Raw genomic sequence first — 23,657 nt, forward strand, 5'->3', positions numbered from 1 at the left:
AAGGCCTCTGGATATTTTTTTAGCTTTCTAAACCAACCCCCTGAAAACATTCACAATGATGAGCAGGAATCCCCGTTGCCTGTTTTTGGCTGGATTCCTTTCTCCATATTTATTCTTCACAGGGAACGATACTTGCAGGAAGCATTGCTCAGTTCCTCAGGATGTTGACTTTCTGCAAACATTTCAGAATGGGAAAAGCCAGAGAAAAATGTACAGGCAGCTCCCAAGCCACAAACAAGATCAGTTTGGGAGGTTTGTTAATAAGTTGGATTCATTTGTCAGTCAGAACAGGGACACACTATTTCAGGTGTAACTCCAGACACACACACACACACATACACACACATGCTTTGGACAGCATAGGGAAGGGTGAATGCCCCTGCGGTGTTTGCTTTGCTGTCTGTGCCTCTTCAGAAGATTTACTTCACTGCCATCAGGCATCACTGTGATAATACTATGCAACACGGTTTTTGCTCCTGGGTTATAAATGCCATTTCCTAATTGGTTCTATCATTTAAAAAAGTGGAAGAACTTTATTAAACTGCAAAAGCTTTGTTTCTGCAGAGGGACATCCTGCTATAGTTTTTTGCTTATATCTCAGAATCTCAACCAATTCAATCCACAAAAATGAATCTTCTGGAGGATAACGGAGGTGAAGCCACGAGCTCACTGGGCCTGGCATTCCTTCTTTTCAGCGGCTGAGAAGAACACAAGGCTCTCCCTTTCTCAAAGCCCTCCATTATGCTCCCAATATGGGGGAAGTCTCACTCCTTACGCATTCGGAGAGATTGCCAAGCAATAAAAGCCAAACTTGGAAAACATCTTGAGGAAGCACAAGCTTTTCACGATATTTCATCTTTTGCTTCTCCCAGCATATACTGCACGGGAAGCAAAAAGGCTCATGGAAAAGAGCAAAAATCTGTTACAAATCCCCAAAGCCACAGCAAAGCACAGCAGTATTGAGAGAACAACAACAACAACAATAATAATAATGATGATGATGATGATAATAATAATCTTTATTTATACCCCGCCACCATCTCCCCAAAGGGCACTCGGGGCGGCTTACATGGGGCCATGCCCAGAACAATACAATATCACAGAATATAAATAAAACAACAAATTATAACACATTAAACAATACAATAAAAGATAATATACACTGCATTAAGCAAAATAAAAAAACCCCATAAAACCAAGGGCGGGCCACATGAACACTAGGTTAAAAACTCGAGGTGAGAAAGGGAATATGAATAAACCACAGAAAACAGGGTCATAGAGTAGTGGTGCAATCTGGAGGACAGATATTGGAGGAGAGTAACAGAAGGGATGTATGCAGAAATTACTCTCCAAAAGCACAATGGAAGAGCCATGTTTTCAAATCTTTCTTAAAGGCTGCTAATGTGGGGGCTTGCCTAATCTCACCGGGCAGTGAGTTCCACAATCGGGGGGCCACAGCAGAGAAGGCCCTCTCCCTTGTTCCCACAAGGCGGGCCTGAGATATCGGGAGAGGCGACAGGAAGGGGACTCCATTGAAGCTTTACCTCTAATCCTTATTTGTTCGTAACTTGGAGACTGCCTGTGCTACATCTATATATATAAAAGAGTGATGGCATCACGGCAACCCACAAAACAACAAAACTACAGGCCCCCCAACCTCGAAATTTGACAACACAACCCATCATCCACGCCTCTAGGTTGATACAACAAAAATAAAAGAAAAATAAAGTCCTAATTAGAGAGAGAGGAATAATTGCTTTTATCCAATTGCTGCCAGTTAGAAGGCTAAGCTCCTCCAACTTGGTCTCCTAGCAACCCAATAAAAAACAATAAACACTAAAAAAATTAATACAATAAAATACTATAATAACAGAAAATAACTAAAAATAATACAAGAAAATAATAAAATATAATAAATAAAAATATAACTTACAATAAAATTAATAAAAAATTGCAAATAACGTCAAATAAAAATTACACAACAATTTTTAACCAATACCACCACCACTTTGCCACAGCAACGCGTGGCCGGGCACAGCTAGTTCCATATATAATTCTTACGGCAACTTAAGAACAGAGACAGGGAAAGGAAATTTGTTCAATCAGGATGATCCCAGAATAACAACTGTAACAAAGCACCACAGCCTCTTTCACGGGAGCGCAAGGAACGGCTTTTCCTCTGGATGCGCATTCAGCAGGCCCCGCAAGAGCATCCTTAGCTTCGTTGCTGCCACAAAGGCTGAGCATTAAGAAGCAGAAACCTCCACAATGAAAGCTTGTGCAACAGATACCGGGGTTTTGTGCTGGCGCAGCAATCCTTCGGCTCATGGAAGACAGCCAGAGCTATGAATTTCCAAGCGATGGAAATGAGGAGAGAAATGAACGCTGTGTGGTTCGACAGGAGCCTTATTTATTATCACGTCAGAAGGGAATTGAGAACATACTGCAAGAGAATTGACTGTCTACAGAGACGTTGCTCAGGGGATGCCCAGATGTGTTACCATCCTGCTGGGAGGCTTCTCTCATGTCCCTTGAACTGTTATTTTTATATCCCGCCCCATCTCTCCAAAGGCTCACAACAAGGACAAGCCCGAAACGACGACACAGCATATTTGACAAAACTGAAAACATTTCAACGATACACAAAATAAAATAATGGATAGTACATTAAAATCCAAGCAGATAAAATCAGAGTAATTAAAAGCAAACCAGCGGGGACAGGTTTCGTAAAGTGCTGTATCATGGAAATGAGTTACAGTGATAAAGTGCCATACGCTTTTAAAACATAAAGTAGTATTCTGATGACAGCTCTATTTGGCCTTCCCGTGTGTTTCCCGTCTCTTACACCAATTGTCCTTCCTTTGGTCTGTTTCAGTGTGAAATAATAGAGCCAAGAGAGTGCTTTTCCTCCCAACGCATTTCCCCTAAATCTCTGCCTCTCTGTTTGCAGGGAGAGGGGCAATCCAGGAAAGCGCTGCTACGCGAGTGAGTGTTCTTCCTCTTCCGAGTGAAACCTCAGATCCCCAGCGCAGTGGTTGTCAAGGAGACAATATTGGGCCGTGCGTCTGCTTGGCCCTGAGGCCCACCTTTCATTGTACCGATGATGACAAAAACAGATCAAATAAAGCATCCCGAGTTCAGGGCGGACAGACTCAAGCTCACGTTGTTGGCCTTTTTTTAGATCCATTCCTGGGACACGCTGTACCTTAGTAAAGTACCTTTTGGTGTTAAAAATCCTGTGTTTTGGTCGAATGTGAAATGTTGTTGCACAACAGGCTTTCCCTTCCTTTCATTTTTTTCCAAATCCTCTTAGTGACAATGCAGACATTGTTCGGCTAGGCCTGCAGCCTTGAACTTGTTTACATGAGCCATTATCCTGGAAGAACCGCCTTCTCCCTTTGATTGGGTTGGAGAAACCCAGGCTGGAGATGCGCACCATGTTGAAGTTCACTTCAAATGAAGCCGTATCGCTTGCCAACTTGAAGAGGGTGATGGTTTTCCATCGAGTTGTAAGTGAGGATGAATTCAGAACTCCTTTCTTTTCAATATCAGCGGCTGATGCTGCGAATGGCCACCGTGCCTTGACATCCATACACATTTGCCAACAGAAGATACAAACCCATTCATTGATGAAGTGGGTTCTAGTCCACAAAAAGAACTTATAATCTTATAATTATATGCAGTCATCCTCAAAGAAAGATGGAGAGACACTCGGAGATAAACATCTCTAGTGGTGGTGATGTTTTGTCTTGCAGAGACACTCCATTGCTCAGGCACATGACTCCAGGTGAATTAGCATAAAAAAGAGAAAAATCCACAGGGAAAAGGGAGAGCAGGGAAAGGTTTAAGTAAAGAGTGTAGAAGAGACAGAAGAAGAGGCTGTTTCTGGGGGAAAGTACATCCATATCAATGAACTGCAGAACATGGAAAGCGTATGGTGGATATACGAAGGTGAGTGATAAGAGATAGAGAAGAATCCAAAGCAGACAAGCTGGAAGCAGGAGACTGGAAAGAAGATGAAGAAAGAGCCCAAAGCAGAAGATGCAGGGAAGATATTATTGAAGAGAAAGGGCAGATGTACAGATGAGATGAGCAGGGATGTTGGAATCACCAGGAGATAAGGGATGAGTGGAGAGAAAGAAGCATAAAAATGATGAAACAGGGTAAGCACATACTACTGCCGCACTCTTGAAATGTTTCTCAATTTGGAGATCAGCCACAGGAGCACGGCATGGAGGAAACGTGGTTCTCTTCGTTCGCACATTAGTCAACAAGGCAAAAGTACACAGCAGTCATGAGAGAAAACGGAAGCATTGACGGGACCTATAGATGTGTCTTTCCAGGAAGGAAGACAAGATTCACACCACAGCAAATAGATTGAAGAGTATGTTGAACAACATGCTTTCAGTGAACAAAAGGAAAGGATGCACATGTTCCCTGTGCCAAAAGGGTGGGAGGTCCGCCTTCTTCCAAACTGTGCATATAATATCCTTGCTGCTATTATCATTTAGTGCAATACTTTGTAGTTTAATGATTCTGTTTGTTTGACTCTAATTGTCTCTTGGAAATATTTCTTGCAGAACAGATGGTTAAAGTTTTTTAAATAGCAGAAATGGACAAATTAGTAATGGTGTACAAAGAAAAAAAGACAAAAAAAACCTCTTATCAAGGACTGGAAACCATTTCTGAACAAGGAAAAGTTTTTATAGAAGGCTTCATAATTTCACCTGTTAGAATCAGTGTGGTGATTTTAGAAATAATAACTTTCAGGCCAGAAGGAAGAACAGAAAAATAAGGTAATAGGAAGGAAGAATGGCATTATATGTGAATGTCTCCAACCCGTGTGACGGGAAATGACCAAAATGGAAAGGGTGGGAAAAGAGGAGGGTATAACCAAATACAATATTGTATAGATGTGACAAAGCATTGCATTGCTTCATGCATATGTACATGTATATAGATTTGTGTCATTACGTAAATAAATAAATAAATATTCTTAAGCTGAATTTGTTTATAAATCAGAACAGGGACATTTTAAAGTGTAAAAGTTTTGAATGGCATAGGGAAAGGTTAAGACCCCTGTGGAGTTTCCACTGCTGTCTGTGCCCCTGTTCAGAAGATTTCACCTTGCTTCCTGTTCCTATTCCAATTGGATTTTGGAAAATGTAGCTTGTTATGGAAACAAGGATTGGGGATAAAGCTTCACCGGAGACGCCTTTCCTCCCTGATAAGAAGGCTTCCGGGAGTGGATTTCCCTTCCTTCCGAGGGGGAGATTCCTCTCACTTCCTGTTGTCTCAACCCAATTGTTCTTAACTAGGGATCATTTGCAAGTCAGATGTTTACAACTCCGGACGGCCTGTACATGAGAGGAACAAAGAACCTGCTTCATGCAAAGTTAAGCCACTATTTCATCGCACTCATTAACTGACCACAATTTCTCCAACTTTGAAACAGGAGAGCAAATGCCAGGGACCGAGTTCAGGCACATTATATGCACAGGATGGTGGCGAGAAGCCCTTCCAAAATTGACAAGAGCCTCACTTATGGCTGAAGCAACGTGAATAGAGCAAAGTAGTTTCAAAAACAAAGAAACAAAACCAATGCCGTAGAAGCGATACACTGAACAGTAACAAAATTACCAGTGGTTCTAATTGTTTGCAAAAGAGAAACAATGATTGAGAAAGGATATGTTTCCCCGGTAAGACAATTTACCAGTCGTCATGTTACTTTGTAAGAATAATGCCACAACTTTTCATGAGCATCCCGGACAAACGTTTTTCCCGATAACACTGTTGCATATACGTTGTAACACAGCATTTCCTAATTAAGATACAGTCACACAAGGGTCAATTCATGGTGAGATTTTGCTGCCCTAAGAGTTGGAGCCAGTGAATCTGAATCACGCTTCCTTCCTGGCACTTTCCTGCGAAACAAACCATCCTTCACTATTAGCCGGAGAGAAGATGGGAGTGTCCTCAGCCTTATGACCATATACTGCTGACCAAGGGAATATCTGTACATGGAAATATGGCTCACATGTAATGCCTTTGCTTGGACATCTGCAGTATTTCCAGACTCTTCCAGTATTCAAATTTGTATGCATCATCGTTTGGGATCATTGTGCCCTCTGGATGTACTACAAATCCCCCAAATCATTGCATAACCTATTGGAAAATAACTGCACTCACTCTCTGGGCACATATCCTTTTGGCAAATGTGAATCTCCATGAATATGTGGAGACCACCTTTTGAAAACCACTAGTCAAGAAAAGCATGACCTTGTTAGGAGTCAACCCTTTGAACAAGTGCTATTAATAAGCATTAATGTAATGGCACACAGGGAACTCAGCTGTTAGACTGAAGAACCATGTCTTTGAAGTGCCAAGGACAAAGACATGCCACTATAACAATATATTTGGTTACCGGTAGCAGAGGATGGTTATTTCTTTGCAGTTATACTTGTAATTGTAATTGCCCAAAAAGTAGTATACACTCTCTTGAAAGCTCTTGGTTTAAAATATGCACTCAGAGATAAAACAAAATCTTCTTTGAAAAATAACATATCTTGATTCCTCATAAACATCTTGTATTAATTCACCATACAGGCAAATTTCTTATTGAAGTTTAGTTACAGATAGGATGCAGCTTCTCTGTGTTGAATACACAGGGTATCATTCTTAATCAATAGTCCATAGTCTTTAGGTATAATTGTACTCACTGAAGTCCATAAACATACTTGCATCAATTAAAGTCTCTGAACAGCAAGATACATGCATCCATCTTCACTGCGGTCTGGACACATGTCACTGAAGACCAAACACATACTGAATACAAAATGGAGTCTTGAGTCTGAACATGCTCAGTACAACCACATGTCTATAACCCTCCCACACCAAAGAGGTACAGTCAAACTGTCAAATCAACATACACATAGAATTCAGGTTAGCAAACAGATACATTAACAAATAAATAGTAAAAGGTATGGGAAGTTGCTATTTTCAACATTCCTGACCATGTTAATTATTTATTGTATTCACATCCTGGCTTTCTCTCAAAGTGAAATCCAAAGTGGTTCTATACTTGCCTCTTTAACAACACATTTCGAAATTTGGTACTAAAGACAGAAAGATGAGGGAAATAATAGGTATAGATGTAGGAACAGAAATTGTGTTCCATAGTGTTATATCCAATCTCTCTAACTGGAGATTGAAGGATTCCTCCATACGTTCTTGTTTGAACAAGAGGCAGGAATTGCTTGGAAATATGGATTGTATGGAAGTCGACCTATGCAGAAAACAAGGATCAACCTCCTTGAAGACTCTTCTGTTAGAATCCACTTTGGTTGCAAAGTATGTGCTATAACTATCCAGCAACCGCATTAGGAAATGAAACAATTAGTTTGCTATGCTGAAATGTAAAGGGATAAGTTCCTGTAACTTGGGTCACATTGAAAACAACACTACGAGCTATTCTGACCAATTTCAATGGAGCCTAAATTTAGCTGGCTGTATTCAGATTACGCACCGGGATACAATCTTCTCTAAGCCATTCCAAAAGCTTGAGTGGAAAATAAGTTTTTATTGCTCCTTCTTCAAAGGAAGAAAACCCCGCAAACCTTAAACCTCCTTGATCAAGCCACAAAAATGCAACATTCTTTGACCAATACTTTTTTTTTTTTTTACTGAGAAAACATATCAAAACATGAATCATTCGTGGTTCGACTAGACTTCAAACCCAGCAACATCTGTCAGGCAGAAAAGGTTTTACTCAGCCAGATCACAATCTCTTTTAAAACCACAACATGGGAAAAATATATATATTATTTTCCAAGCAGAGCAGTTCAAATACGCAACTATTCCTTCCTCAAAGATGGGACAACATGATGATGGTTCGCCCAAACATCCATTGAATAAAGAAACCAACATACTCAAATGCAAAGGTAGGGCTTTCTCCTATCACCTTCAACCCTCTATTCGAGGAAGAGCAGGAAGGAACCAATGGGAAATCCCTTGTTTAGGAGAAGAAGAGAAGGCGGCAGCAACTTCCTCTTCACTAATTAAAAATTAACAGATCCATGCAGGGACACATCTCGGAAATAAGATCAGAAAGTGCCGCCTTTCTTATACTAAGTTATGCATCTCAAGTTATACACCTGTCTCTGTGCCACATGAAGCCAACAACACATTGAAAAAAGGTTCTCTCAGATACATCTAGGAAATTACACCATGTTACATGATTTTGGTTCCTGGGTTATAAATGTCATTTCCTCATTAGTTTTTTTCTATCATAAAAACATGGGGAAAGTGTATTAAACTGCAAGATTTTTGTTTTTGCGGGATGGTCATCCTGCTATAGCACATTTTGCTCTAGTTTTTCAATGAATCTCTCATCGACTCTCAACCAATTCAACCTAGTTTGTGGCAGGCACAAAAATGAAATTTCTGGAGCAGAATAACTACTTTCAGGAAGACTTTCAAACCAGGAACAGAACATTTTTCAAATTTTGTTACATAGTGTTATTATTATTTTCATATATATAAATATTTATATTTGCATTATATTGCTATTATATATATATGATTATATTATAATATGGAATACACACACACACACATATATATACATAACATAAACAGGCCGGCAGAACGGTGGGTAAGTGAAAATGTTGGATAATAAGGAGGTATTAAGGAAAAGCCTACTAAACATCAAATTACATTATGATTTTACAAACTAAGCACCAAAACATCATGTTTTACAACAAACTGACAGAAAAAGCAGTTCAATACACATTAACGTTATGTAGTAATTACTGTATTTACAAATTTAGCAACAAAACATCACAATGTATTGAAAAGATTGACTACAAAAACATTTGACTACTAAAAGGCAAACTGTGTTGGATAATCCAGAACGGTGGATAAGCAAATGTTGGATAAGTGAGACTCTACTGTATTATTACTATCATTTTTAAATGTATTTATTATGCAATGCTTTTGACACGAAATAAAAAATCATGATATTCAGATGAGGGATTTCCTGTGTGTGTGTGCGCGCGTGTGTGTGTGTATATATACATACACACACACAGTATATTTATAAAGATATATATATCTATATATCTATATATCTATATATCTATATATATATATATAATTATATACTATTATAACTATATTACATTAGTTATATTACATTAGTTATATCTATTGATATAGATGCAAATGCTCTTACTCCGTCAGCTTCAGGATGTCATCTTATGTTTTTCTTGTTGTTATTATCTCAGATATATAAAACTGTATTATTACATTACATATTATTGTATTATATTGTTACTAGCTGTGCCCGGCCACGCGTTGCTGTGGCGAAGTATGGTGGTATGGGAAATAAAGTATTGAGGAATTGGTGGTAGTTAAGGTAAAGGGTCCCCTGGGTTGAGTGGGTTGCTAGGAGACCAAGTGAGCGGAGCTTAGCCTTCTAACTGGCAGCAATTGGATAAAAACAATTATTCCTCTCCCTCTAATTAGGACTTTATTTTTCTTTTCTTTTTGTTGTATCAACCTAGAGGCATGGATGAGGGGTTGTGCTGTCAATTTTCGAGGTTGTGGGGTGTTTACTTTTGTTGATTTGTCCGCTGCCGTGATGCCATCACTCTTTTATATATATAGATTATATAGAATATATGTATAATACTGTATACTATAATTATAAAGATATATATTTTATATTATATATACAGTAATTGTTTTTTTTACTTATTACATGTACATATCATAGCACACATGCACATGAGGTCCACGTGAAGAAGAGGAATCCCAGACACTATATTATTACAGTATTATTATTATATTATATTACATAGTGCTATTGATATACTGTAGATCCAAATGCTCTTATTCCTTCAGCTTCAGGATATCATCCTGTGTTTTTCTTGTTATTATGTATTATTATCTCAAATATATAAAGTTGTATTACTATATTACATATCATTGTATTATATTGTTATTATATAAAACAATAATTTTATTAAATATATAAATTATTGCATAATATAAATAAATGTATATTTTATATTATTATACATACAGTAGAGTCTCACTTATCCAACACTCGCTTATCCAACGTTCTGGATTATCCAACGCATTTTTGTAGTCAATGTTTTCCATATATCGTGATATTTTGGTGCTAAATTCGTAAATACTGTAATTACTACATAGCATTACTGTGTATTGAACTACTTTTTCTGTCAAATTTGTTGTATAACATGATGTTTTGGTGCTTAATTTGTAAAATCATAACCTAATTCAATGTTTAATATGCTTTTCCTTAATCTCTCATTATCCAACATATTCACTTATCCAACGTTCTGCCGGCCCGTTTACGTTGGATAAGCGAGACTCTACTGTAATTGTTTTCATTACATGTACATAACATCGCAGTACACATGCACATGAGGTCCAAGTGAGGAAGAAGAATCCCAGACATTATATTATTATTATTATTATTATTATTATTATTATTATTATTATATATAGTGTTATTGATACGAATGCAAATGCTTTTACTCCGTCAGCTTCAGGATGTCACCCTGTGCTACTTACTGGACAACCCCCTTCCCCTTTCCAGGACATTTTGAGTTGGAAAACTCCCTTCCTTTCCAGCCAGTCTGTTTCCTGCCTTTCTGGAAACAAAAGAGCCTCGGCTAAAGACATTATTTCTCACTTTCTCACCCTTGATTCAGGCTTGGCTCATTCTCTAGCTGGGATCTGGTTCATGGCGTGTACACTGGTTTTAAAACACAAATGGAGGGGCCCTAAAAGGACAGAGGATAAGGGAGTGAATGAGTGACTGGCCCAGTAAATCTCATGGCTACTGGTAATGGAGGAGCTTGAAACCAAGGACGCATCTGCACTCTAGAATGAATGCAGTTTAATATGATGTGCTGTCAAAGGCTTTCATGGCCAGAATAACTGGGTGGCTGTGAGTTTTCCAGGCAGTAGAGCCACGTTTCAGTAGCATTCCCTCCTGACGTTTCATCTGCATCTGTGGCTAATGGCATCTTCAGAGGCTATGTTGGCAATGAAGCAAGGGGAATGTATATATCTGTGAAATGTCCAGGGTAGGAGAAAAAACCCTTGTCTGTTTGAAGCAAGTGTGAATGTTGCAATTAGCAAGCTTGATTAACATTGAGTGAGGGTACCTGCATAGAGGTAGCATGGCCTGTGTTGCTTGGAGCCATCCTTAGGTTGTATTATTATTTTTATTATTATTGACACAAAGACATAGTATGACACATTAAACAAGATCTATATGCTGGATTTCGTATCACAAAATCACAAGTAGAACACTTCCTATTATTATTATTATTATTATTATTATTATTATTATTATTATTATTATTATTATTATTATATACCTATACAGGAAATTCCCATGCTGCAAACATCCGACTTACAAACAGCTCCAAGTTAAATACAGGGCTGAGACAACAGGAAGTGTGAGGAATCTCCTCCTTTGAAAGAAGGGAAATTTGCTCTTGGAAGAGTTATTATCATGGGAAAAATTGGGTTCCACTAAAGATTTATCCCCAATCCTTCTTTCCACAACAAGCCAATTTTTTTTCCAAAATCCCATTCTCATTCAACAGTGCAGATGTCTTTGGTTTCAAGCTCTTCCACTACCTGCAGCCCAAAAATCATTTGAATCCATATTGATGATGGATGCTGAGGATGCTGAAACTCATTCAAGTCAAGACACATCTATCTATACACATAATAAAAATGAAAATATGTATATGTGTGTGGCTGAGGTGTCTACTTACACAGACAAGCTCATGCCTCCAGAAACAGCTTTAGCTCACACTACTCAGGAGACACCAATGGCCCTCCTTCCAATGACATTGCAGGTTATAGTGGGTGCCATCAACATGTACAAGAGCCCTGCCAATGTCCTCCACAAACACCATAATGCCCACCACCTGAGTAAAAGCTTTCAGAAGGGGACAATTTTATCCTAGATTTTATGTGTTTCCTCCACCATGGACATCCCAGTGTTTCTTACTCTCTCAATTAGTGTGGAATTTGCATGACCCCGCCCACTGCCTCTCCCTTAACCCTTTCCTATTCTTTTCTGAATATACCACAGAGGTTTATTCACCATGATTTACAGGAGCTGTAGGTATTGGGATGTATAGTTCACCTGCAATGTAAGAGCACTCTGAACTCCCCCAATGATGGACCTGGACCAAACTTGGCACACAGAACCCCCATGACTAAGTCAGCCTACTGGAGGGGTTTGAAGGGACTAACCCACCATGGTGGGAGCTGTAGTTCACCCTACAGCTAGAGAGCACACTGAACACCACCGATGATGCATCCACTGATGATGCCCAACAAAACAAACTTTCAGTACTAATTGAGTTTCTCAGGATTAACCTGGCATGATGTCAGTTGTAGTTAATCCAACCACTTTATGCATTTTGTACTATTTAAGAATTGACTTTTTCAAATAACCTGGGCAGTGCCAGGTAACCAAGCTAGTTTAGAATACAACCTACTGTCTTCCTAACATTTCCGAACACTGTTTTTTGAATCAGAACAGGTCAAATGCGTTAAGTTTTTTTGTTGCAGGAAGCTGTTGCTCCTTTGAAAGAATGGCCGTGACTTGTGAAATGTACACACGCCAGCTTCCAGTTTTGTCCCATTTCTGCCATTGTTTCAGAAACTGGCAAAGCCTGTTTGGTCAGAAGCGGCATACCACAGAAAACCCAATTTTTCTCCTAGAATGCTTTCGACGGCAAAAAGTACTGCTCCTCCTCATTCCTCTTCCTCATCAAACCAGTCAAAATCAATTGCAAACACCTTGACATTTTTATTGGCTTTAAAAAACAGGCTTTAACAAACCATTTGCCTCTCAGAAAGGGACTTACTTAGATGTGACACCTCAGCTAAGAAAAATCCAGAGACTTCTATTTTTATCGCTTTGATACAGAGTCCAAACTTTCAGCAACCACAAAAAGATTTAGAGATTTTCACTCTTAGTGCGATGCAGTGTTTATCTTATTTATTTTATTTTATTTACATCATTTTTACCCCGCCTTTCTCCCTGAGGGGACTCAAGGCGGTTTACAATAAATAGGCAAAAATTCAATGCCTAAAAACAGTGTACAAAACAACAATTCATATAAAAGCAGTGTTCCGTCAATTGTTTTAGAAAGAGAACCATTATTATATTTATCTATACCAGTATTAAATTTATTGTCCACAGTATTGATATATTAGCATCACCATTATATCTACAGTGTTATATTTATTGGTATCACCATTATCATATGTATTATCTACACCATTACTACTATATTATATTTATTAGTATCAATACTATTATATGTATTATATTTATTTACACCATTAGTACTATATTTATTAGCAGCACCATCACAACCATATTTATTATCAACACCATTATTACTATATTTAGTAGCAGCAGCAGCATCATTATTATTATATTTATTGTCTAGACCATTATTACTGTTTATTAGCAGAACCATTAATGTATCATTTATTATTTATACTATTATTACACACACACACTGGTATCATTTATTATTTATACTATTATTACACACACACACTTGCCTAAGTGTATTTTATACTGGCATATAATTTTTGCAGATGGTGCATACTAAATATACTAAAGAATGCTAAATGGCTTGGGCATTCGAATGCTCTTGGATAACTTGGGAGTAGTTTAAACAGACTCTTCCCACTGTAAACAAGGGAGACGGCATTCAGAGAAAGGGAAGAACCCTGCATTCAAAATGATTTTAACCTCTTGCAATACACAACTTGCGTTATTCCGTCTCACATTAATTCTCTAAGAGGAGCCAAGGCTCTTGGTGGCCACGTCTGCACCTTGAGCAATGCCTCCGTATCACAAAGGACAGTGAACCTGGATCCCATGCTTCTTTGGGGTCATGATTCTCTTCTCATTCTCAGATTCCGCAAAACAGGTTGCACAGGATCATCATCCCCAGCTGCAAAATTGGTGCATCGAAGGATCAGATGGGAGCCCTAACAGACAGGAGCCCAATCGCCAGGTGAGAGCATAGGCCCAAAATACCACAAAGCACATGCGCATGCATCCTCCAAAAGAAGTCAACAAGCCAAATAGCTTCAGGTTACAGAAGAACATGAGTCAGGTCACAAGGCAATGGTGACAAACACAAGGGTCAGGGAGCTTAGCAAAGATATTTTGCTGGCCACACACGATGGTCAGACCCAAAATATGTTCAAAAACAACACAAAAGGACCCACAGATCAGTATGGCTTGTTGCTCATTTGCAATCATCTTCCATGTTATTTATTCGTTCGTTTTCGCTACAAATCTCCCTCCTACTCTTCTTCACACACTCACAGGAACCGTCTCATTATGTCAGACTTCGCACAATGCTTTTCAGCCTGTTGTGTTCCTGGTTTGAAAGTGTTACTCCCTGTTTAATGGTGAGGTCCTTACTTGGAAGGTAGTTGTTCTACTCCAGAAAACTTTGTTTTTGTGCACAAACGAAAAGTCTCATCATTGTTTGTGCACAGGGCCGGGCTGTGGTGCAGGCTGGTTAGTAGCCAGCTGCAATATATCACTATGACCAAGAGGTCATGAGTTCGAGGCCAGCCCTTGGCGGAGTGAACACCCGACCATTAAAATAAAAAATAGCCCTGCTCGTAGTTCACCTAAGCAACCTGAAAGATAGTTGCAGCTATCAAGTAGGAAATTTAGGTACTATTATGTGGGGAGGCTAATTTAACTAATTTACGACACCATAAAAATCATCCAGCAGCGTTTGGAATGAGGAAGTCAGCATCACAGTGGATGAGCATCCCCTCAGGAAGCTGGAAAAGATTCAATTGCCTCTGTGTCTCTGTCTCTATGTTCATATGGCATTGAATGTTTGCCTTGTATGTGTACATTGTGATCTGCCCTGAGTCCCTGTCAGGGTGAGGAGGGCGGAATATAAATACTGTAAATAAATAAATAAATAATATTCAATGAAAAATTAGAGCAAAATATGCTGCAGGATGATGTCCCTCCAGCAAAACAAAGTTTTTGCAGTTTAATAAGCTTCTCCCATGTTTGTATGATAGAACAAATCAGGAAATGACATTTATAACCCAGGAAAAAGTGGTGTGATATATTATAATAATATAATAGCAATATAATAATAATATAATAAATATAATATCATTATATATTTGCCGATACATCACATAGTCCTAGTCACTTGGGAAGAGTCTGACGTGTGATCCAATAACAGACATCATAGTGATCTAGTTTGCTGTGTCCTAATCTTGTTGTGTATGAAATAATAACATAATGTGCTACAGGATATCCTGCAAACCAAAGTTTATGCAGTTTAATAAACTTTCCCCCTGTTTTTATGATAGAACCAATTAGGAAATGACAATTATAACCCAGGGAGAAAAATCATAGTGTTACATACTACCTGCAAACCTCTCTGTCCTGTCTATGCTAATCTTCAGTTTGTATCTTTGCACCTAGTTCTCCACTTAGCTTCTAAACAACTCTATTCATTTTAAACGGTACGAAATCTACGATGAACTGCATGCCCAATACTTGCTCTCGCCGTCAGAAATAAACCCATAAATGCCACCTGTTTCTCTGTAACATAAGCAGCCATGCAACTCAGTTATTTTCTATTAACTTTATGTGTGTCAAACGCACACATAAAGAACGCTCTGGCCACAAAAGGCTGGCCTGGGAGACAGGCAGCAGAGTTTCCATTGGAATGCATTGCGTCGGCAGACACAAACAAGCCAGAGGGAAATCTGAAAAGGAGGATCGTAGAACAATGGCGGCTTTTCCTCAACCACAAACCAGGCCTGGAAATACAGCAAAGAAATGAGTGCTCTATGACAGGGTATTCTATGACAGACAACAGAAGAGCTGCAAGGCCAGGAACAAGTCATGAGAATAAAGACAAAGATTCACCCAGAGGAAAAGTGTTTTTCATATACACCAAGGGAATCACTGACCACAGGGAAGCTGAGGAAGAAACATAAGCTCCAAACCATCTACAGACCCACCAAGAAAATTCAACAAATGCTATTCAATGAACCAAATCTGGTTAACAGTATTTTAAAAACTCCAGAATCAAGATAGTAAACAAGCAACATCACTCAGAAACAGGAGAAGATAGCAAACTACCAAGGGCCACTTAACACCTCCCAAAGGATGCTTCCAACACAACAACAGCCAGGCTACCTCTCTTTGATTGAGCTTGCAGCTGCAAGGCTACTCAGTGATAATCAACCTTGCTAATTGCAACATTCACACTTGCTTCAAACAGACAAGTGTTCTCCCACCCTGAGCATTCCTCAGATATATATACATCCCACTTCCCTCACTAGCAACAGAACCTCTGATGATGCCAGCCATAGATGCAGGCGAAACATCAGGAGAGAATGCAACTGGAACATGGTCAATACAGCCCGGAAAACTTATAGCAACCCATGTTAGCAGCTGTTGCTCTGGCTGGCTTCTGTCTTTACTTTCAAAACAGAAAACTATACATCTAAAAATGTATTTATTTTCTAACTTGTTGGGCAAAAGTTCTAACTCCTAATTTATTCATACATGATAAATGAAAACAGATGTGACTGAAGAATGTGCAGTGCACCAATACGTTGTTTGACCTTGGAAAGTCAGGGTTCTTACAGCTGCATAATGATAATAATAATTATTATTATAGATAGACAATGATAATGATAATACTATTAATGATATATAATGATATGTATATAATAATAGTTTTATATTAATTTTTTGTGTGTCAGGAGCGACTTCAGAAACTACAAGTTACTTTTGGTGTGAGAGAATTGGCCATCTGCAAGGACGTTGCCCAAGGAACGCCTGGATGTTTGATGTTTAATCATCCTGTGGGAGGCTTCTCTCATGTCCCCGCATGGGAAGCTAGAGCTGACAGATGGGAGCTCACTCCGCTCCCCGGATTTGAACTCTCGACCTTTCAGTCAGCAGTCATGCCAGCACAATGGTTTAACCCATAGCACCACCGGGAGCTCTATTATATTAGTAATATATATAATGATATAATAATAATAATAATATTCCTGCAGCTCAGAGCAGGATACAACTTCATTAAAACAAGACATAAAAACCATTTAAAGACTTACGACAAGATACACAACGTTCAAATAAAACTTAAAACCCACCGATGAAATAAATGCAGATTGAAATTCGCAACTTAAGTTTCCCATATCATGAAACAAGCATTATTCATTCACAGAAAGCATGTTATTCATTGTCACAGGTTGTCCTTAAAGCAACTGGTTTGTAGAACAACTGTTCCCTTTCCCCCCCCAATATTTTTTTATTTTCAATTGTTAAAATCTCCCGACCACACCACATCACACTCAGGACCACATATTTCCTCTATATCTTTAACCATGAGCACCATTTTCTTAGTTTATGTATCATATTTATATTGGCTCTGTGGTTTTTGATCCATTCCACAGAAACCATAAATTTATCTTTGATTTCTCTTATTTTACCCTCCTGAATTAAACATGCTATAATGTCAGATTGAACCTGATCATAAAGGTAATTATTCCAGTTTCCATAGTGCATTTTGTTTTGTCTTTCTAACCCCATGCTATCATTTCCTGACTTGCTAAAAACCATGGTTTTAAAATATTCTTGTTCTTTTACATTAATCTTGTTTGTTGCCTATTACTATTACTATTATTATTGTGTTTATTTATATCCTGCTTTTTCTCTCCACAAGGAGACTCGGGCCCCTTCCACACAGCTGTATAAATCCACATTGAACTGGATCATATGGCAGTGTGGACTCAGAAAATCCAGTTAAAAGCAGATATTGCGGATTATATGTCTTGATATTCTGGGTTATATGGCTGTGTGGAAGGGGTCTCAACGCTAAAAGCATTACAATACAATTTAAAATATACAAATACACAAATATTCAAACAGTATTAAACATCAGTATTAAAAACAATTCAGTTAAATCCATAAAAATATTTTTTAAAACATTAATGCTCCCATTAGCATTAAATCTATATTCACTGACATTTTGAAGCAGAGCTCTCGGCCTCTGTTTTCATGGCAGCCATATGACCCGAATCCATGCTCACAATTTGAAGTCGCATTATAGGGATCCAAAGGTATTTCCCCTAAATCAATAGCTCTATATCACCGATCCCAAAGATCCGATGCCAACGTTTCCATCTGTAACACTGGGATCCGTGCCATTTCCCCCCACTCAATCATTTCACCACTTTGGCCAGGAGGCATTGGCACCGCTATCGGCGCACCTCTCTCTGCAGCATCAGAGCCAAGCTGTCATACTTCTCATAACAGAGGTGGAAATCATGCCGCCCTCTGAACAATGCTGGACTACAACTCCCAGCATTCCTCAACACAGCCTAGCACTACTAGGACTCCATTCCAACAATGTCAGAAGGATTGTAGGGGTCTAACAGTTCCTTGAGAAATTAAACATTGTGGAAGGAGATACTTGGCATTGGAGCCTATGCCTCAAGACTTGGATGCAAATATTCACAAACAAAACTTATATTCAGTTAAGTTAATGTAAAGCCAAGGAATCACAGAAAGCTAAGAACAGAATAAGGGCACACATCACATAATATAAATTGTATTGTCAACAGCTTTCATGGCTGGAATCACTGGGCTGTTGTGAGTTTTTTGGGCTGTATGGCCACGTTCCAGCAACATTCTCTCCGGGTGTTCTATAAAAATAAGGTGCATCTTAGACTCACAAGTGATTTCCTATGTATATACTGTATTTACTCAGATGGTGCTTAAGGATAGTTACTCCAAAAAAAGGAGCTGTTATGTGATGTCCCATAAGGTGCCATTATATTCCCAATGCTTTTAAATATTTACATGAAGTCCCAGGGAGAAATAAATAGTAATAATAAAACTTTATTTATATCCCACCACCATCTCCCTGCGGGGACTCGGGGCGGCTTACATGGGGCAAGGCCCGAACAGCATAATTGAGCAAAAACAACAACATAAATAAAATTTCTCAGTATACAAAAGATAAAACAGTAATATGATAAAACAAGAATTTTACGACAATTAATAATATCAATCAACCACCAGGTACAGTTTTGTCGTATACATGGTTGGATGAACTGCAGCAGTTATGTAAGAATAACATCATAAATTAAAATACATAAATGATGGGGACCTAATAAAATTCAGGATAAAATTATAATGCCATCTGAGGCTGGTCATCCAGTGACTGTCTCACCGAAGGCCAACCGAAACATCCAAGTCTTCAGTTGTTTCTTGAAGGAGGATAGAGAGGGAGTCAACCTAAACTCTCTGGGGAGGGAGTTCCAGAGCAGGGGGGCCACGGCCGAGAAGGCCCATCATCCATACGCATGGGGCGGGGTGTTATCAGTATGCTGATGACACCCAAATATATTTCTCCATGCCTCCAAAAACAGTCGCAACTAAGGATAGTGTGTCCCCTCTGAATGAATGCCTAGAGGAGGTCATGGGCTGGATGAGGAAAACCAAATTGAGACTGAATCCAGACCGTCCAGAAGACCCAAGAGTGTGGGGCAGATTGTGTAGGTGAAGGCAATCCCTTAGGTAACCTTGGCAGCCACCTATCCACAAAGGTCAATATTGATGCAGAAAAACAACACCGCCTGAGCTCTGTGAGTGCAGCATTTTTCTGAATGAAGCAGAGAATATTTGAGGATCGGGACATCTGTAGGGACATCAAGGTGCTTGTTTATAAAGCTATTATCCTCCCAACCCTGTTATACGCCTGCGAAACATGGACTGTCTACAGGCATCACACTCAACTCCTGGAATGATTCCATCAATTTTACCTCTGAAAAATCCTGCAAATCTCTTGGAAAGACAGGTAGACAAATGTCATCATGCTGGACGAAGCAAATACCATCAGGACTGAGGCGAAGCTCCTATGCCATCACCTCTGCTGGACTGGCCACATTGTCCGAATGCCTGATCACTGTCTCCCAAAGCAGTTACTATACTCACAACACAAAAAAATGACATGTTGCTGGACAGGAAAAGATATTTAAAGATGGGCTTAAAGTTAACCTCAAAAACTGTGGTATAGACACTGAGAGAGAACTGAGAAGCCCTGGCCCTTGAGTGCACTAGCTGGAGGTCAGCTGTGACCAGCAGTGCTGTGGAATTTTAAGAGGCACGAATGGAGGGCAAAAGGGAGAAATGTGCCAAGCAGAAGGCGCATCAAGCTAACCCTGACCAGGACCGCCTTCCACCTGGAAACCGATGTCCTTACTGCGGAAGAACATTCGGGTCAAGAATAGGGCTCCACAGTCACCTATGTGTCCACCGCCAAGACACTACACTTGGAAGGCCATCATACTCAGGCAATGAGAAATCGCCTAAGTAAGTAAGGCCATAGGGCAGTAAGTACAAACGACGGTTTCTTAGGATCAAAGAAATGAGGAACTTTTAGTGTTCCTTACAAAAGGATGCCCAAATCTACTGAACAACTGAATATGTTATCACTAATTTACTATTTTAAAAATCGACTAGAACCTTTGTACATTAAAAAAATAAATAGATTTGGTATAACTAATTCAATGTCCACCAAGAAGACAATAGTTGATTTCTCCATAGTACGAACCAAAAGCACCATCACACAGGAAGAATGAAAGGCATGGCAACAGGTAGATAACCAGGGAGAACATATTAGCTGCACAACATTTTCAATAAGCCACTTTGCTTGAACAAATGAGAGAGTTTCAAAGGGAGACTTCCGCATGAAAGGGTCCCCTTTATCCGGACACCCATTTCTGTCATCTGCAGGATAAACTGAGATTAGAGTGTTTCCTTCATCCCACTACATGTGGAATTAGCTTCACAATGGCAGGATGTTCCTGCTACCAGATACACTGCTGACTCTGTGAATCTTAGCTGTAACTATTCCACAAACAGTTTGGCTTCGATATCACATTCAGTCTCTTCATTTCAAATTTCATTTCCGTAACACATTTCTGAAATGCACCTACGCCTGCCAATCGGGTGAATTTGTGAAAGCTTATGGAACAAAAGGATATTTTAGTCCTTAAGGCTCCACAAGACTGTAACAGATCAACACAGGTACCTCTATGGAAACAGGTTGCCAAAAACAATGAGCCTTGGACTCAGCAATGCAATCAGACTAGTTCTGTTTTCTGCACCAATCATGAATTTTTAAACCCCCGTCTTGTTTTTTAATCTTTGTTCTGTGTATTTTAATATGTATTTTACAGAAATACATTTTTAATATGTGTTTTTAATAAAAATTCAGGGACTGCCTGTACATATATAAAATACTACTACTATAATAATATTAATCATAAATAATATAATACTAATAATACATAGAGTCTCACTTATCCAACATAAACGGGCCGGCAGAATGTTGGATAAGCGAATATGTTGGATAATAAGGAGGCATTAAGGAAAAGCCTATTAAACATCAAATTAGGTTATGATTTTACAAATTAAGCACCAAAACATCATGTTATACAACAAATTTGAAAGAAAAAGTAATTCAATACGCAGTAATGCTATGTAGTAATTACTGTATTTACAAATTTAGCACCAAAATATCATGATGTATTGAAAACATTGACTACAAAAATGTGTTGGATAATCCAGAACGTTGGATAAGCGAGTGTTGGATAAGTGAGACTCTACTGTATATAAGATTCCTCTCATTTCCTGTTGTCTCTCCCCAATCATAACTATTACTATCGCTTTCTGATGGTTCAACAGACACAAAGTTATATTGCGGGTACAAAATTATTTTTAAACGATTGTGTATGAAGTCGCCTCTGGGAAATGTGTATATGAAATAATCAATGAATTCCCTGCTTAGGCTTGGGCCCTGTCTCCAAGGTGTACATCATAATGTACATGTAAATGTTCCCAAATCCAAAACATGCCTATTCCTGAGCTTTGCGCTCAGTGGTTCAGGGCACATCGACTTTATTTCATGCACAAAAGTATTTAAAATATTGTGCCTGAAACTGCCTTTGATCTCATTATACATATGCTCCTTCCTTCCCTTTCCTTCCTCACTCTCCCTCTCGCCCAAAGACAGGAAGGGATGCGCTGGAATTCCGCGCAGGCGCACTGGAGGCCCAGCCCCGCTCGGAATGTGCCAGCCCTTCTCCTTTTGGGAGACGTGAATACCCTCACCCACAACACGGAGAGATCTACGGGAGGCGAGAGGGGCCAAGAGAGAAAAGCAGGCGTTTCGCGTATCAGGGCCTGGGATCCCGGGGGTGGGGGGGGGGGTGTTGGGGTTGGGAGAGCAGGCCTGCCTCCTTGCAGGGCCCACGACGACGCCCCGAAGGAAAGGCCGAGGCCGAGGCCTACCTCCCTCCCTTCTTCCAATCCTCCTTCCTTCCCTCAGCGCTTACTTCGCTCACGGGTCCCTGGCGCTCCGGAAGCAGCGGCGGCGGCGGCGACACTGACTGGCGTCCGAGGAGCCTCCTCAGCCGGGCGCTGAGGGGAAGGGCCGGGGCGGGGCTTAGGGGAGGAGCCAATCCGGAGGAGAGGCTCCGGCGGTGGGACAAATAGGAGGAGGCCCTTCTGCCCGGGGCGGGGCCTACTGGAAGACTGACAAAGCGGAACCACCAATGGAGAGGCAGGAGGGCGGCTGAAGAAGAGAAACCCAGTCTGCCCGGGGCGGGACTTAGTGAAAGATTGACAAAGAGGATCTACCAATGAAGAGACAGGAGGGTGGTTGAAGAAGAGGGACCCAATCTGCCCGGGGCGGGACTTAGTGAAAGATTGACAAAGAAGCACCGCCAATGGGGAGGCGGGACGGCGGGTGACTAAAAGGAGCCCATTCTGCCAGGGGCGGGATTTATTAGAAGACTGGCAGAAGAGGAGCCAATGGAGAGACAGGCAGGAGAGCGAATAAGTGGAGCCCAATCCTCCCGGGGTGGAGCTTACTGGAAGACTGACAGGAAGGGTTGAACCAATCGGGAGAAGGGGTTGGGGAGAGCGGGTGGAGCCGAAGGCGGGGCTTAAGGCGTCAGATTGACAGGTGGTAGGGAGGGGCGGGGCCAGGGAAGGTGGGGCGGGGCCAATTAGGTCACAGGTGAGAATGAATAAAGGTTTCTGATCCTAATCAGCTTCCAAGGTAAAGCCTCCCAAAGGCCATCTAGACCAAATTTTTATCTCCCGGGCAGGAAAAGCACAGTCTAATCTTCCTGATAGATGTCCATCCAGCCTCTGTTTAGAAGCCTCCAAGAAAGCATCCTCCACCACACTCTGCGGCAGAGAGTTCCATTGCTGAACAGCTCTTCTTACAAGAAATTCTTCCTTGCCTCATGTTTGTTTATTTATTTATTTGCGACATTTATATCCCGCCCTTGTCACCCCGAAGGGGACTCAGGGCAGCATACTAGTTGTATATATACAATATATTATATTATTAGTATAGCATAATATAAGCACTATATAAGCATTATATAATATTATATTGTACTATACGACTATATTACAACATAAGTAATATTACATGAAATATAAATATTATATTGTATTACATCATAATATTATTATTATCAAT

General features: G+C 39.9%; 1 protein-coding gene across 2 annotated transcripts in view; it reads right to left on the minus strand.

Annotated features, from left to right (window-relative positions):
- The window catches only part of garre1 (granule associated Rac and RHOG effector 1), a 50,537-nt gene extending 27,890 nt beyond the window's left edge, over positions 1–22,647 (minus strand). The window contains exon 1 of one of the 2 annotated variants that reach the window (XM_062961771.1): positions 22,498–22,647. The gene's annotated coding sequence lies outside the window, so the exon portion shown is untranslated. Of the gene's footprint in view, positions 1–22,453 lie in introns of both variants that reach the window. The other variant, XM_062961772.1, reaches the window with a different exon arrangement.
- Between the last annotated feature and the right edge of the window lie 1,010 nt (positions 22,648–23,657).

Source organism: Anolis carolinensis, unplaced genomic scaffold (assembly GCF_035594765.1).
Source record: "Anolis carolinensis isolate JA03-04 unplaced genomic scaffold, rAnoCar3.1.pri scaffold_9, whole genome shotgun sequence".
Lineage (NCBI taxonomy): Eukaryota > Metazoa > Chordata > Lepidosauria > Squamata > Dactyloidae > Anolis > Anolis carolinensis.